Below are 13,668 nucleotides of genomic sequence, written 5' to 3'. Positions count from 1 at the left end.
TTTAAGCATTTTTTAAAAAAAAATACTTTAAAAAAGTAAAAAAAAGAGGCTCCGACGATCACAGCTGTGCCGCACAATCATCAGAACCTTACAGCCCGAATAGGTTGTATATCCCAAATAGGTTGTAAAAAATGCTTTTAAAAGGTTAAAAAAAAAAGGCTCTGATGAGCGCAGCTGTGATCGTCAGAGCCTTTTTTAAAAATGTTTTGCTTTTAAATGCTTTTAAAAGTAAAAAAAGGCTCCAAAGATTGCGCGCCACAGCTGATCACACTCCCCCGCGCGCTGTTCTACTTATCCCATGCTTCCTTTTGGCATGCACTGTGTGCGTGCGTGCATGCGCGCACACATACACACCTCACATTTGGTACGTGGTGGGTATTGTGCATGCGCAGCCAGAGAACCAGTAGTTAACTGGTTCAGATTTCATCACTGGGGCAATATATTTTCCAAAGAAGCAGAATGCAAAACAAGAAGCAATAGATGGAAACTGAACAAAAAGAGAAGCAACCTATAACTAAGGAGAAACTTCCTGACAGTGAGAACAATTAACCAATGGAACTACTTGTCTCCAGATGTTCTGGGTGCTCAATCGCTAGAAATTTTAAAGAAAAGACTGGACAGCCATTTCTCTGAAATGGTAGAGCCCCCCCCCCCAAAAAAAATCCTTTCTAAGTGTATTCTGTTAATCTGACACTTTTCCCAGGCCCTCCACTCAGATTTTGACATCCTCAGTTTTCCTGCCTGAGCAGGGGGTTGGACGAGAGACCTCAGAAGTCCCTTTCAACTCTGTTATTCCATTATTCTTGAGAAACACAAACACACACACTTAATTTAAACAAATTCCCTTGTTTTAGAGACTTTAGAATCAGAAGATACCTTGGAGCAGTGGTGGGCTGCAAATTTTTTAACAACCAGTTCTGTGCCCTAATGACTGGGTGGTTGGGCATGGGCAGGGGACATGACAGCACTCAGCCTCCTGCAGCACTCTGTCAGCCAAAACAGGGCACGGGGGTTAATTACAAAATGGGGGCTTTGCTTTATGACATCCAGACCAATGAGCAAGGGGTGTGAACTGCACAGAAAATACACTTTTGTTTGGTTATGAAGAAATATCCCCAAAGTCAGATGTAACTAAAGGTAGACTGACTTTTAGCTACACATCTTCCTAGCAAACAGCAAATTTTGAAGCTCCAGATAAAGAGGATTCATTTTAGGATGAGTAACCACAGTTTGCATGTTGGAGGTTCCTAAAAGAATGCTGAGAAACTCTGTATTTTAAAGAACATTTGAGGGAGAGGTACAGAATAGCCCTTCTCTGCCTGAGGCTGTTAGAGACCTGGCACCAATCAAAACACTGTTTGTGAAGCAGCTGATCAACACTGACAGGGTGAAGCCACTAGTATATGAAAATAAGAGCAAACTCCACTCCCTTCTAGTACTGATGATGTTACCCAGTTTGGTAATGTAACATCTACAAGAAAACCATCAACCTCAGAGAGCATCAAGAACCCCACAGTTCAAACCTGAGCTACAAATATTATCTTCTATCGATAAACACTTTATGGTTTGAGGGACTCAGAGCCTGCCTTATATGAGATGGTTCCCAGTGGATTTCATTCTAAATTTTGATATGATTTGTAAATGACATGTAAATAATGTCATTAAGGACATGTAAATAAGGAATGTAGAATTGCTGAGTATTTGATCCTTCATACATCAAAAAAATGCAAAGCTAAGGGATAAACAAATAAAAAACAGATTTGAAAAAAGAAAAGACTCAGGAAAGAAAGAGTGAAAGTGTAAGAAAAAAAGAGAAAAAGAAAAAGAAAAAGAAGGAAAATCAAAAAAGAATGACTTCCAAGTTTCTTTGGTACAGATATAAGTACAAAATATATCAAATTCTTACTCTAAGATTAACATTTGTCTACATTATTTCCATAATCCCATATCTAATCATCAAAGCACAGATCAACTTTTAATTTCAGTTTCTCACAAGCCCAGCAATGGTTCATATCACTTTAATTACTATTTGTTAAGGAAACAATAACTGATACACTTGAAGCATTGTGAAATACAATCTGATCAAAAACAAGAAATTTGACAAGCCTAATGTACTGTTGTCCCCAATTCGGGTGTGACCCTGGTGCCAAAGCCAATGATGGACACCAGACACGAGGTGCAGGTTTTCTGATTGCTTTTTATTGGAGTACTCCAAGGAAAAGGCCTCCTGGCCAAAATGCCAAGAACCAAGAACAAAGGATTAAGTAAGCTTTATACATTTTCACTAAAAGAAAAGGCAGGACAAGGCGAGATAATAAGAAATATCATCTAATAAACATTTTAGTAATAATTCTACAATTTGTTCTATTGGTCTGTAGCTGTCCCTATTCCTAAGCCTTGGCTAATGAATGCCCCAGGAGTTATCTAATACATATTTTATTGGCTGCAGGCCATCTGTATTCCTAATTGTTAGCAGAGATCTGCAAATTGTCTAACTCTTGTTACTTTTACAAGATTTACACATGCATATTTCCTGTAGATAAGCATTCTTTGTTCTTGCCAGACACACTCCCCAATTACAGGCTTCCTGTGTGTTATGACCTAGCTTTATTTTAGCATAATCATAAGTTTATTTGCCAAGCTTATAAGATAACAGTTAAAAGTATAAACATAATTTGAATACATGAAAAGAGTAAGTAAAAAGGAATATTAGGACAGGGACGGTAGGCATGCTGGTGCACTAGGGGTGAAATGCTCCCGGTTCAGACCGGCTCAGGCAAGTAGGTAGCGATGGCGACAGGCAATTCGGAGAACCAGTAGCAAAAATCCCTTCCCCCCCCCCCCCAGCCTCCAGCTTGCTTACCTTAGCTGCTGGTCGCAACACTTGCTTCGCTTGCTGTAATCCCTGCAATCCATTGCATCAGCAAGCAACTGAATCTCCCTGCCTGCAATCAAGCTCATCGGTGAGCAGCTCTATCTGCCTGCCTGCCTTCCTGCCTGCCTTGTACCTTTGCTGGCTGAGGAATTCTGGGAGTTGAAGTCCACAAGTCTTAAAGTTGCCAAGGTTGGAGACCCCTGTTCTATTGGCTAAGTTTTTTTCCCCTTTGGGAGCTTTAAAAAAAATAGTTAATTGGGGTTTTTTTTAGTTGTTCTTTTTTTAGACCTAGCCATTTAAAGTTTAGGAAGTTTTAAATTTAGCTGCTTTTATATAAAAATAAAAATAAAATAAAATAAAATAATATTTGTGAAGCTTTCTGAGATTTAGTGTGTTTTTGTAGTGTTTCACTCTAACTACACAAACACACAAAATCTCACAAAGCTGTATGTAGAATTTTGTGTGTATAAAGTGTGAAAGTTGTTTTTTTGGGCTTTTTGTGGCTGTGTGAGGTTCCTGCTTGTTGCAGGGGCCATTTTAGGTCTAGCACAGCTGCTTTTACATTGTGGGTGAGCCAGTTGTGTTGTGTTGTGTTGTGTGTGTGTAAAGTGTGAAAGTTGTTTTTTTGAGCTTTTTGTGCCTGTTTGAGGTTCCTGCTTGTTGCAGGGGCCATTTTGGGTCTAGCACAGCTGCTTTTACATTGTGTGTGAGCCAGTTGTGTTGTGTTGTGTTGTGTTGTGTGTGTGTAAAGTGTGAAAGTTGTTTTTTTGGGCTTTTTGTGGCTGTGTGAGGTTCCTGCTTGTTGCAGGGTCTAGCACAGCTGCTTTTACATTATGGGTGAGCCAGTTGTGTTGTGTTGTGTTTTGTAGGTTGAAAAAGGGCAAAGAAGTGACATTGACTTGGCCACGCCCACCTGACCAACAAGCCACGCCCACCCAGTCACCTTACCACCAAACCATGCCCATTAATTAAGCCACGCCCACAGAACCAGTAGCAAAAATTTTTAGATTTCACCCCTGTGGTGCACTTATGCATGTCCCTTACAGACCTCTTAGGAATCAGGTGAGGTCAACGGTAGACAGTTTAAGGTTAAAGTTTTGGGGGTTTGGGGAAGAAACTACAAAGTCACGTAGTGCATTCCAGAGATTGACCACTCTGTTACTGAAGTCATATTTTCTGCAATCAAGTTTGGAGCAGTTTACCTTGAGTTTAGAAATGAGTACTCCAAGGTCCTTGACAGAGTGAGGGTCATCTACAAGATTATGTCCATCTAATTTGTATTTTATGTTTTGATTTTTTTTTGCCAATGTGCAAGACAGAGCATACAGCCCATCAGTACAATGCTTGACAGTAGCATTATAAAAAGATTTCCATGTAATGTTTAAACACTCAGACTTTTTAAATCTGGCAATCTTATGTCAAAAGTGGCTAAGGTTGCAAATCCGGGACATTTTTAACATATAGTTCTTTTATATTTTTAAACATAATCTTAATTCATGCTAACTTAATTACCTTTACTTCCCACTGAAAATAATGGAAATATTAATCATGCCATTTATTTTGAGATCTTACTTTTTTGAAGATCTCCAGAGGTCCAGAAGAGGCTGACCCACTGACAGAGAAGCGAAAGTGTTATTCAGATGATGGTGAAGCTGTAAAAATGTGAAATCTAAGGAGAACATTTTCACCATTGAGTAAAACACTTCGGCTCAGGCCATGTGACCAGCAGGCCTAGACCTGGAAGCACAGTTTCCTGCTTCAAGGATTGAGGCAGCAACAGCAGCAGCCAATGAAAGGAGACGTAGCTTCCTTTGTCTCATAGGACTGATGCAAAATCCTTGGTGATTGGCTGCCATGCCCCTATCCCTGAAGCTGCTCATTTGAACTAGCCAGTCAGCAGCAAGCAGACTGGGCCTAAACTAAGCCAGACCAGACTGAGTAAAAACTAAGCCTGCAGGGCCTCATGGCAGAGAAGCCGAAGACTTTTATTCAGATGGGGAAAGCTGTTTTCCTAAATCTCACGTTCTTACAGCTTCACCATCATCTGAATAAAACACCTTGGCTTCTCTGCCATGTGATTCAGCCTCTTCTGCAGCAGTAAAGCCATAGGAAATGGGGTGCAGAGGGCAGATTGGGCCCAGGAACTCTCCATTTCAATCTGTAACAGGCTGGGGAATCCCTAGGAAGACTTGGACACGGCCTGGATGGGCGGATCCGGACCAGGGACATTTTATTTTGGCCTGTAACAGGCTGGGGGATCTCTAAGAAGGCCCGGACAGGGCCCAGACGGGTGGATCGGGCCCTGTCTTGTTGTGTTCCAAGTTCTCCTTTCAGGTCTGTTCCCCTAGTGGGGATGATGCATTCCTAACGTGTCCAATAAAAGTTAGCTATTTAACTTCTGTGTCTCCTCAGTCTTTGCCGCACCCCCTTCAAGCATGAACAAAGCACTGGCGATGAAGGTGGGATGCAGGCTGAGGGAACAGATTGAGCTGAGTCACTAAAGAGTGGTTACTAGTGCAGGTTTCCCTCGGAAATGACGCTACGTCATCCTGGCCTCAGTCACACAGAACGAATTGCCAACAATTGGCGGGAATGGCATCTTCACATAACTTCGCACCATTCAACCTGGCCACCGAATCGTGGGAGGTGTATGTGGCGCGTTTTGAATGTTTCCTCATTGCCAACACTTACACAGACCTGTCAAGCGACTGGAAGCATTCCTATTTCCTCAGTTTTTGTGGGACAGAGATGTTTGAGACTGCAATGACACTGATGGCACTCCACTCGATACATTCAGGAACCTGGGATGATTTTATGGACAAGTTAAAGAACCACTACGCTCCAGTGCCATCCCAAATCGCGCACCACCAACTATTCTATCATGGGAACCAGGCAGAAGGAGAGTCCATCAATCAATATGTGGCAGCTCTGTGGAGAGCAGCGTGGCACTGCAAATTCATAAATTTGGATAATTATTTCCTTGACCATCTCGTGAGCTGAGTACAGGACGACCGCCCCAAGCAGCAGCTAATAATGAAGCCGGACCTCATCTTCCCAATGGTTTTTGATGAAGCGTGCACAACAGAACTTGCCACACTCTCTATCACCGACATGCCAAAAGGCCAAAGCCCGCCAAAACTTAAAGAGACAGCCATTCACTACAGCGAAGCTGACTCACAGGACAATTCAGATTGGGAGGAGGATGTCCACTGCCTTAATGAGGTGAGGAAAAAGAGCTGGCCCATTTACAGCAGTCCACCACTGACAGAATGCAAGGGTTGTGGAAGAAATCACCCTAAAGCTGCCTGCAACTATAAAGATGCTATCTGCCACTGTTGCAGCTGAAAGGGCCATCTTGCCCAGGTTTGCAGGTCAGCCCAACCACCGAAGGTGCCATCAAACAGGCAGGCATTTAACAGATGCACACCTAAGAGACCCTACAGAAACCAAGATGACTGCTATGCCATTTTCCGTGAGCCAGCCGAAGGCCAGTCATCAGACTGAGCAACCGGTCAAACAGAAAATCCATATCAATGTACAGATCGAGGGAGTGCCATGTCTTATGGAGGTGGACACGGGATCAACCACATCAATAGTCTCATGGAGCACAGTGAAGCGACTGGTGCCAAGAATTTCCAAGAGACAGTTGGAACCGTGTAGCCTGTTGTTAAAAAACTATAAAGGGAGCCCTATTCCCATCGTGGGCAGTGGGAAATTCAAGGTGCAGTTTAAGAAATTCTCTAGTCGGCTGCCATTAGTGGTTATTGATGACTCCTTATCTAGTCTTCTGGGGCTTAATTGGTTTGAAGCCCTAGGATTAACCATACACGGCATCAACTCAAACGAGATCAGATCAAACAATCTCCAGATCAAACGAGCTGGAGTCACTCATCAAAGAATTCCCCACTGTCTTCGATGGCCAATTGGGCACCTACACTGGAACTCCAGGGTCCTTCAACCTGGACCCTCAAGTGTCACCATGCTGGCTGAAGCCATGCCACATGCCGTTCGCCTTGAAGTCTAAGGTAGACACCAAACATGACAGGCTCATCGCACAAGGCATTTTGGAGCCAGTGGACCATGCTCAATGGGAGACACCCATCGTGAACCCCATCCAGGCCGATGGCTCAATCCAGATTTGCATGGGTTATAGGGCCACCCTTAATCGGGATTGCAAGCCCATGCCTACCTGGTGCCCATAGTGCAGCACCTGCAGCACTCCCTGGGTAGTGGCACTGTTTTTGCGAAGCTCGACTTAGTGCAGGCTTACCAACAATTGCCTGTTGACACTGCCACCACAGAGGTCCAGACGATCATCATTCACAGAGGGGCATTCAAGTGCCGCCACATCCAATTTGGTGTCAGCGTGGCCCCAGGGTTGTTCCAAAGCCTGATGGAATGCCTACTCCAAGGAATACCTGGGGTCATGCCTTATTTTGATGACGTGCTGGTTTTGGTGGCCAGCACACCAGAGCTGATGGCCAGACTTCGCCAAGTACTCCATCATTTCTGTTGGGCTGACCTCAAGGTGAAGAAGACCAAATGCCATGTCATGGTGCCCCAAGTGGAATTCCTGGGGTTCCTAATAGACGGCTCCGGCATACATCCCACAATAGCTAAGACAAAGCCATCCTAGAAGCTCCACCCCTAGCAGTAAGCCTGAACTCCAGGCATTCCTGGGTCTCCTCTGGGAAGGAGTTACCTTTGGTGGCCCGGGTTAGATAAGGACATAACCAAATGGGTCTCCACCTGTCAAAGGTGCCAGGAGACCAGACCATTGCTGCCGAAATCGCAAGCCAGGGAATGGGAAGGCCCCGAGGGTGCCATGGTCCCACATCCATATTGATTTTGCGTGGCCATTCCAGGGACAGGTTTTCTTAGTAGTAGCCGATGCTTACTCGAAGTGGGTAGAAGTCACGTTAATGCATTCTACCACCTCAAAAGCAGTCATTAAGACCTGAGGAAATTATTTGCCACTCATGGGTTGCCCGACCTCTTGGTATTGGGCAACAGGCCCCAATTAACATCCACCACATTTGAGCTATTTTTAGGCGGACTGGGAATACACCACGGCCTGGTTTCCCCATTCCATCTGGCCAGCAATGGTTTTGCAGAACGGGCTGTCCACTCAGCTAAGGAAGCATTAGTGCAGATGGGCCCCGGTAATTGGCAAGAGAGAATAGATGAGTATCTGCTTGTGTGGCACACCACTCCGTGTCAGCTCACAAACAGGAGTCCAGCAGAGTTGCTCATGGCTGGTTGAGAACCACCCTAGATAGGCTACACCCTCAATACTCGCCCAGCAGGCCCCTAGACACCACCGACTCACCCCGGTCATTTAACATGGGCGACACCATCTATGCCTGGAATTATGGGGGCCAGCCACTCTGGCTGCTGGGAAAGATAGTGGGAATCACTAGGCCTCGTTCATACCAGGTGGAGATAGACCACGGCTGAATGTGGTGGCAGCACTGTGATCAATTGAGGGCCCGATGGACCACTGGGTCATGACAATCCCCCAATGATGAGGCGCTGTAAAATCTACTTGAAGCGCCGAGCATGAGACAACCCTACAATCCGAATGGTAACCAGCCACCCTTTTGAAAGAGAACCTGCTAACTTACCGGATGCAAGGGAAAGTGTTCCTGAAGTTACTCCCCTGGGGAGTCCAGCAGCGATGATGACAAGGGGCAGTCCACTTGAAGATGGCAAGATTTGCCAACCAGCACCCATGTTTGAAACAGGCCAAATCCGGCGACGCCCAGCATATCTCCTGGACTATGCACGCGTGGACTAAGAGGGAAGGAGAGTGTTAGATATTGACAGGATAGTCTTCCCTCTGGTCCGCTGTTTAAGTGGGAAGAATGCTTGAATGTAATAGGCTGGTTTCCCTGACAGCTCCCTATAAAAGAGCTGTCTGTCTGAAAGGCTGGCTGCTGGATTGTAGATAGTTGCTGAATAAAGAGCTGTTGTCTGAAGCTGTCTCAAGTCTCTTCAATCCACCTATCTAATAGAGAGTGCTTTGTTCGTGCTCGAAGGGGGTGCAGCAAGGACTGAGGTGACATAGAAGTTAAACAGCTAACATTTATTGAACAAGTGCAATATCACTGCAACAGTCAGCAACAGAACAGAACGTGCCCGTTTGACAGCTCTTTTATTTATTTTTATTTATTTATTTTATTTAAATTTGTATACCGCCCTTCTCCTGGTGGACTCAGGGCGGTGCACAGCCGAGTAAAAAACATCCAATACAAAATTTAAAAATTTAAAAGAATTATACCCTTTGGCCGAAAATTAAGAACCTTACGACTAAAACCCATTAAACAATTAAAAAATCTAATATCTCAAAAAACGGGAGGGGGCGTCACGCCAGCCCTGCTTGATGGAAGAAAAAAGTTTTTAGGGCACGGCGAAAAGCCCGGAGATCTGATATCCTCCGTATCTCTGGGGGCAAATCATTCCAGAGGGCAGGTGCTGCCACAGAGAAGGTCCTCCCCCTGGGGGTCGCCAGCCGACACTGCCTAGCCAACGGTACCCTGAGGAGTCTCTCTCTGTGGGAGCGTACTGGCCGGTGGGAGGCTATTGGAGGCAGAAGGCGGTCCCGCAAATACCCAGGTCCGATGCCATGGAGCGCTTTAAAGGTGGTAACCAATACCTTGAAGTGCACCCGGAAGTCCACCGGGAGCCAATGCAGCTCACGCAGGAGAGGTGTCACATGGGAGCGCCCTCTCGCTCCCATAATACCCCGCGCAGCCGCATTCTGCACCAGCTGGAGCCTCCGGGTGCACCTCAAGGGGAGCCCCATGTAGAGAGCATTGCAGTAGTCCAGGCAGGAAGTGACGAGTGCCTGAGTGACTGTGCGTCCCGATCCAGAAAGGGACACAACTGGCGAATCAGGCGAACCTGATGAAAACCCCCCTGGCCACGGCCATCATATGCTCTTCTAAAGACAGCCGTGCATCCAGGAGGACACCCAAGTTGCGAGCCCTCTCCATGGGGGCCAATAACTCACCCCCAATAGACAGCGATGGTGCCAGCTGGCTACATCGGGATGCTGGAAACCACAGCCACTCGGTCTTGGAAGAGTTGAGTCGAAGCCTGTTACTCCCCATCCAGATCCGCACGGCCTCCAAGCACCGGGACATCACTTCAAGGGCATCGTTGGGATGGCCTGGGGTGGAGATGTACAGCTGAGTATCGTCAGCGTACTGATGGAATTCCACCCCGAAGCCACGGATGATCTCGCCCAGCGGCTTCACATAAATGTTGAACAGAAGGGGTGAGAGGACCGATCCCTGCGGCACCCCATACACAAGGCGCCTCGGGGTCGATCTCTGCCCCCCTGCCAACGCTGACTGCATCCGGTCGGAGAGATAGGAGGAGAACCACCGTAGAATGGTGCCCCCCACTCCCAGCCCCTCCAACCGGCGCAGCATGATACCATGGTCGATGGTATCAAAAGCCGCTGAGAGATCTAATAGGACCAGGATAGAGGAGCAACCCCTATCCTGAGCCCTCCAGAGATCATCCACCAACGCGACCAATGCCGTTTCCGTGCTGTGCCCAGGCCTGAAGCCGGACTGGTGTGGATCCAGATAGACAGCTTCATCCAGGTACCCAGGCAGCTGTCGTGCCACCACACTCTCAACAACCTTCGCCACGAAGGGAAGGTTGGAGTCCGGACGATAGTTAGCCAAAACAGCCGGATCCAGAGCAGGCTTCTTGAGGAGGGGCCTCACCACCGCCTCTTTCAAGGCTGATGGCAAGACACCCTCACCCAAGGAAGCGTTGATAATACCCTGGAGTCAGCCTCGTGTAACCTCCCGGGAGGCCAGTACCAGCCAGGAGGGACACGGGTCCAATAAACATGTGGTCGCATTCAGTCACCTCAGTATCCTGTCCACGTCCTCGGGAGCAGGATCGAACTCCTCCCAAATGACATTCTCAAGACCGGCCTCCATCATCATTTTATACTTGGCTATCAACTGGGCAGCCAATCAGAAACATGTTAGGAATGCATCGTCCCCGCTAGGGGAACAGACCCAAAAGGAGAACTTGGAACACAATAAGGGACACTCCATTTCAGCCTGTAACAGGCTGGGGGAGCCCTAGGAAAGCCCAGACAGGGCCCAGATGGGCGGATCAGGGCCAGGGACACTCCATTTTGGCCTGTAACAGGCTGTTCGTGCCAGCAAAGAGGCGAAGGAAAGCTCACCAGATAGGCAGGTAGCTGGGCCACGTCAGGTGCAGCGGAGAATGGTGAAGGAAGGCTTGGCAGGGATCTGGGCTGCGTGAGAGGCCGGGTGAAGGCAGGCAAGCTGGCTGGCCCACAGAGACCGTGTGGTCGAGGCAAGTGGCCAGACAGAGAGCAGCAGTAGCTATGCTGGGCAAGCAGGCAAGATGAGGAGGGGCGGGGGCAGAAGTGGGATTCAGCCAATTTGCACCACTTCAGGAGAACTGGTTGTTAACTTTCTGAGCAGTTTGGTGAACTGGTTGTTGGAAGAAGGCATTAGGGTAGAGAACTAGTTGTTAAATTATTTGAATCCCACCACTGGGCAGGGGGCAGGGGGCGGGGGGCCCAGCCAGAATTGTTACTACACATTCGGCCAAACCGCCCAGAACCAGCTGAATCCCACCACTGGAAACCACCTATGCTTGCTTATTTATTCACTATGCATCTTTACATTTATATAGCTGTCAATAACAATGCAAATAGATATTGTTAAACCTGTATTCTTTTACAGCTTTTGATTTTCTGTCTCTGTCTCATCTGTCCATCTGTCTATATCTAATCTCTATCCATTTATCTATCCATCCGTTCCTCCGTCCATCCATCCAGTAGAATGAAAAAAAATGGAATTTGAAGCAATAGGATCCACTGACTGGATTCCTTGGAAAACTTAAGTACTAATGCTTCATAGTAGCCAAAATGGTTTAAAAGGCAACTTATTTTTTCACTTTTTCAACATGTGTAATGCTGCAGCAACTTGATGCATTTATAAAAAAAAATATGTTTTCCAACATTGCCTACAGATAGTCCTTGTTTAAAGACTGCCCTGTTTAGCAACTGTTCAAAGTTACAACTTCTCCAGGCCTTTGATCGAGTGAATTGGAACTTTCTATTAAAGACTTTAAAAAAGATGGATTTCAGGGATCAGTTTGTACAGGCGGTTTCAGCAATCTGTCAAGAGCAAACAGCACAAATTATTATTAATGGAAGTTTAACTACCAATTTTAGTATAGAAAAAGGCACAAGACAAGGTTGTCTGTTATCCCCATTGTTGTTTATTCTAACTCTAGAAGTCTTGTTGAATACAATACGGGACTCAAGCACTTTGAAGGGAATAGTGATAAGGCAAGAGGATTATAGAACAAGGGCATTTGCAGATGACCTGGTTGTTACCCTAACACAGCCGATGGAATCAATAATTCAGATGAAAGACATTATAGAAGAATATGGTATGGTATCAGGATTCAGACTGAATCAGAAAAAAACCAAGATGATAGTTAAAAATATGACAGTTGATCAAAAGAAGGAACTGGAGAGGAAGGCAGGCTTTGAAATAGTATCAAAGGTGAGATATCTAGGAGTTCAAGTTGCACATTCAAATATAAAACTGTTTCAAAATAATTATGAGGTGTTGTGGCAAAAGGTACAAAAGGATATGGAAACCTGGAAAAAACTGCAGCTGTCTCTACTTGGAAGAATAGCAGCAGTTAAAATGAATGTTCTACCTAGATTTTTATTTGTTTCAAATGATCCCGGTGCTTAAAAATGATAAACAGTTGATGGAATGGCAAAAAGGAGTGAATAAGTTTGTTTGGAATGAGAAAAAAACCAAGAATTAAATTGAAAATTATGCAAGATGTTCGTGAAAGAGGTGGTCTTAAACTTCCAAACCTGCGATTGTATTATGAAGCAGTAGCGTTTACACAAGCGATTGGTTTGGAAGGACAAAGACTGGAATATTGAATATTGAGAGCTATGACCTTGAATTTGGTTGGCATGCATATTTATTCTATGACAACAAGGTGGATAAAGTATTCAACAGCCATATACTTAGAAGCTCCTTGATGAGAGTTTGGAAGAAGCACCGACTCAAATGGGATTATAAAATACCGTTGTGGTTGGATCTTGGTCATATTATATGGAATATAAATATAAAGTCACTCGGGGGGGTTTTATACAAAGAAGTACTTTTTAATGATGGGGCAGATGGCAATTGAAGTCATTAAATACACTGTTGGAAGAAGGGATTAACTTAATTTGGTTACAGTATAATCAACTTCAATTGAGATGGAGAGAAGATCAAAAAATTGGATTAATGTTGCATGAAGAAGAATTGGTTAAGCAGATAAAAGAGAAAGGCCCAATGCATATTAAGAGGGTTTATAATGTTTTGTTAGAAAGAGATTCAGAAAATGAATTGGTTAAAGATTGTATGATAAAATGGGCGCAAAATTTTGGAGAACCAGATATGATGGAAACGTGGGAAAAAATATGGGTTCAGAATGTTAAATTCACACAGTCGCAGAATTTGAGGGAAAATTTTTATAAAATGTTTTATAGGTGGCATTTAGATCCTAAGAAATTGTCATGCATGTATCCTAATGTTCAACCAAAATGCTGGAGATGTGATTGCTTAGATGCTACATATTATCATATATGGTGGACATGCAAGAAAGCAAAGGCTTTTTGGATAAAAATTTGGTGGGTTATGCAAAATGTTTTGAAGAAAAAAATTCAATTTTCTCCTCAATTGTTTTTATTGGGTATAGTTAAGGGCTTTTCA

The 13,668-nt window shown here is 45.0% G+C and overlaps 1 protein-coding gene across 1 annotated transcript in view; it reads left to right on the top strand.

Moving 5' to 3' along the window:
- The window catches only part of PHEX (phosphate regulating endopeptidase X-linked), a 294,767-nt gene that overhangs the window by 257,347 nt on the left and 23,752 nt on the right, over window positions 1-13,668 (top strand). The window lies entirely within an intron of this gene.

Source organism: Pituophis catenifer, unplaced genomic scaffold (assembly GCF_029215685.1).
Source record: "Pituophis catenifer annectens isolate HBS135680 unplaced genomic scaffold, rPitCat1.0.hap2 SCAF_4, whole genome shotgun sequence".
Taxonomy (NCBI): Eukaryota; Metazoa; Chordata; class Lepidosauria; order Squamata; family Colubridae; genus Pituophis; species Pituophis catenifer.
The sequence above is the reverse complement of the archived record's forward strand: the minus strand, read 5'-3'. Positions and strand labels throughout refer to the sequence as shown.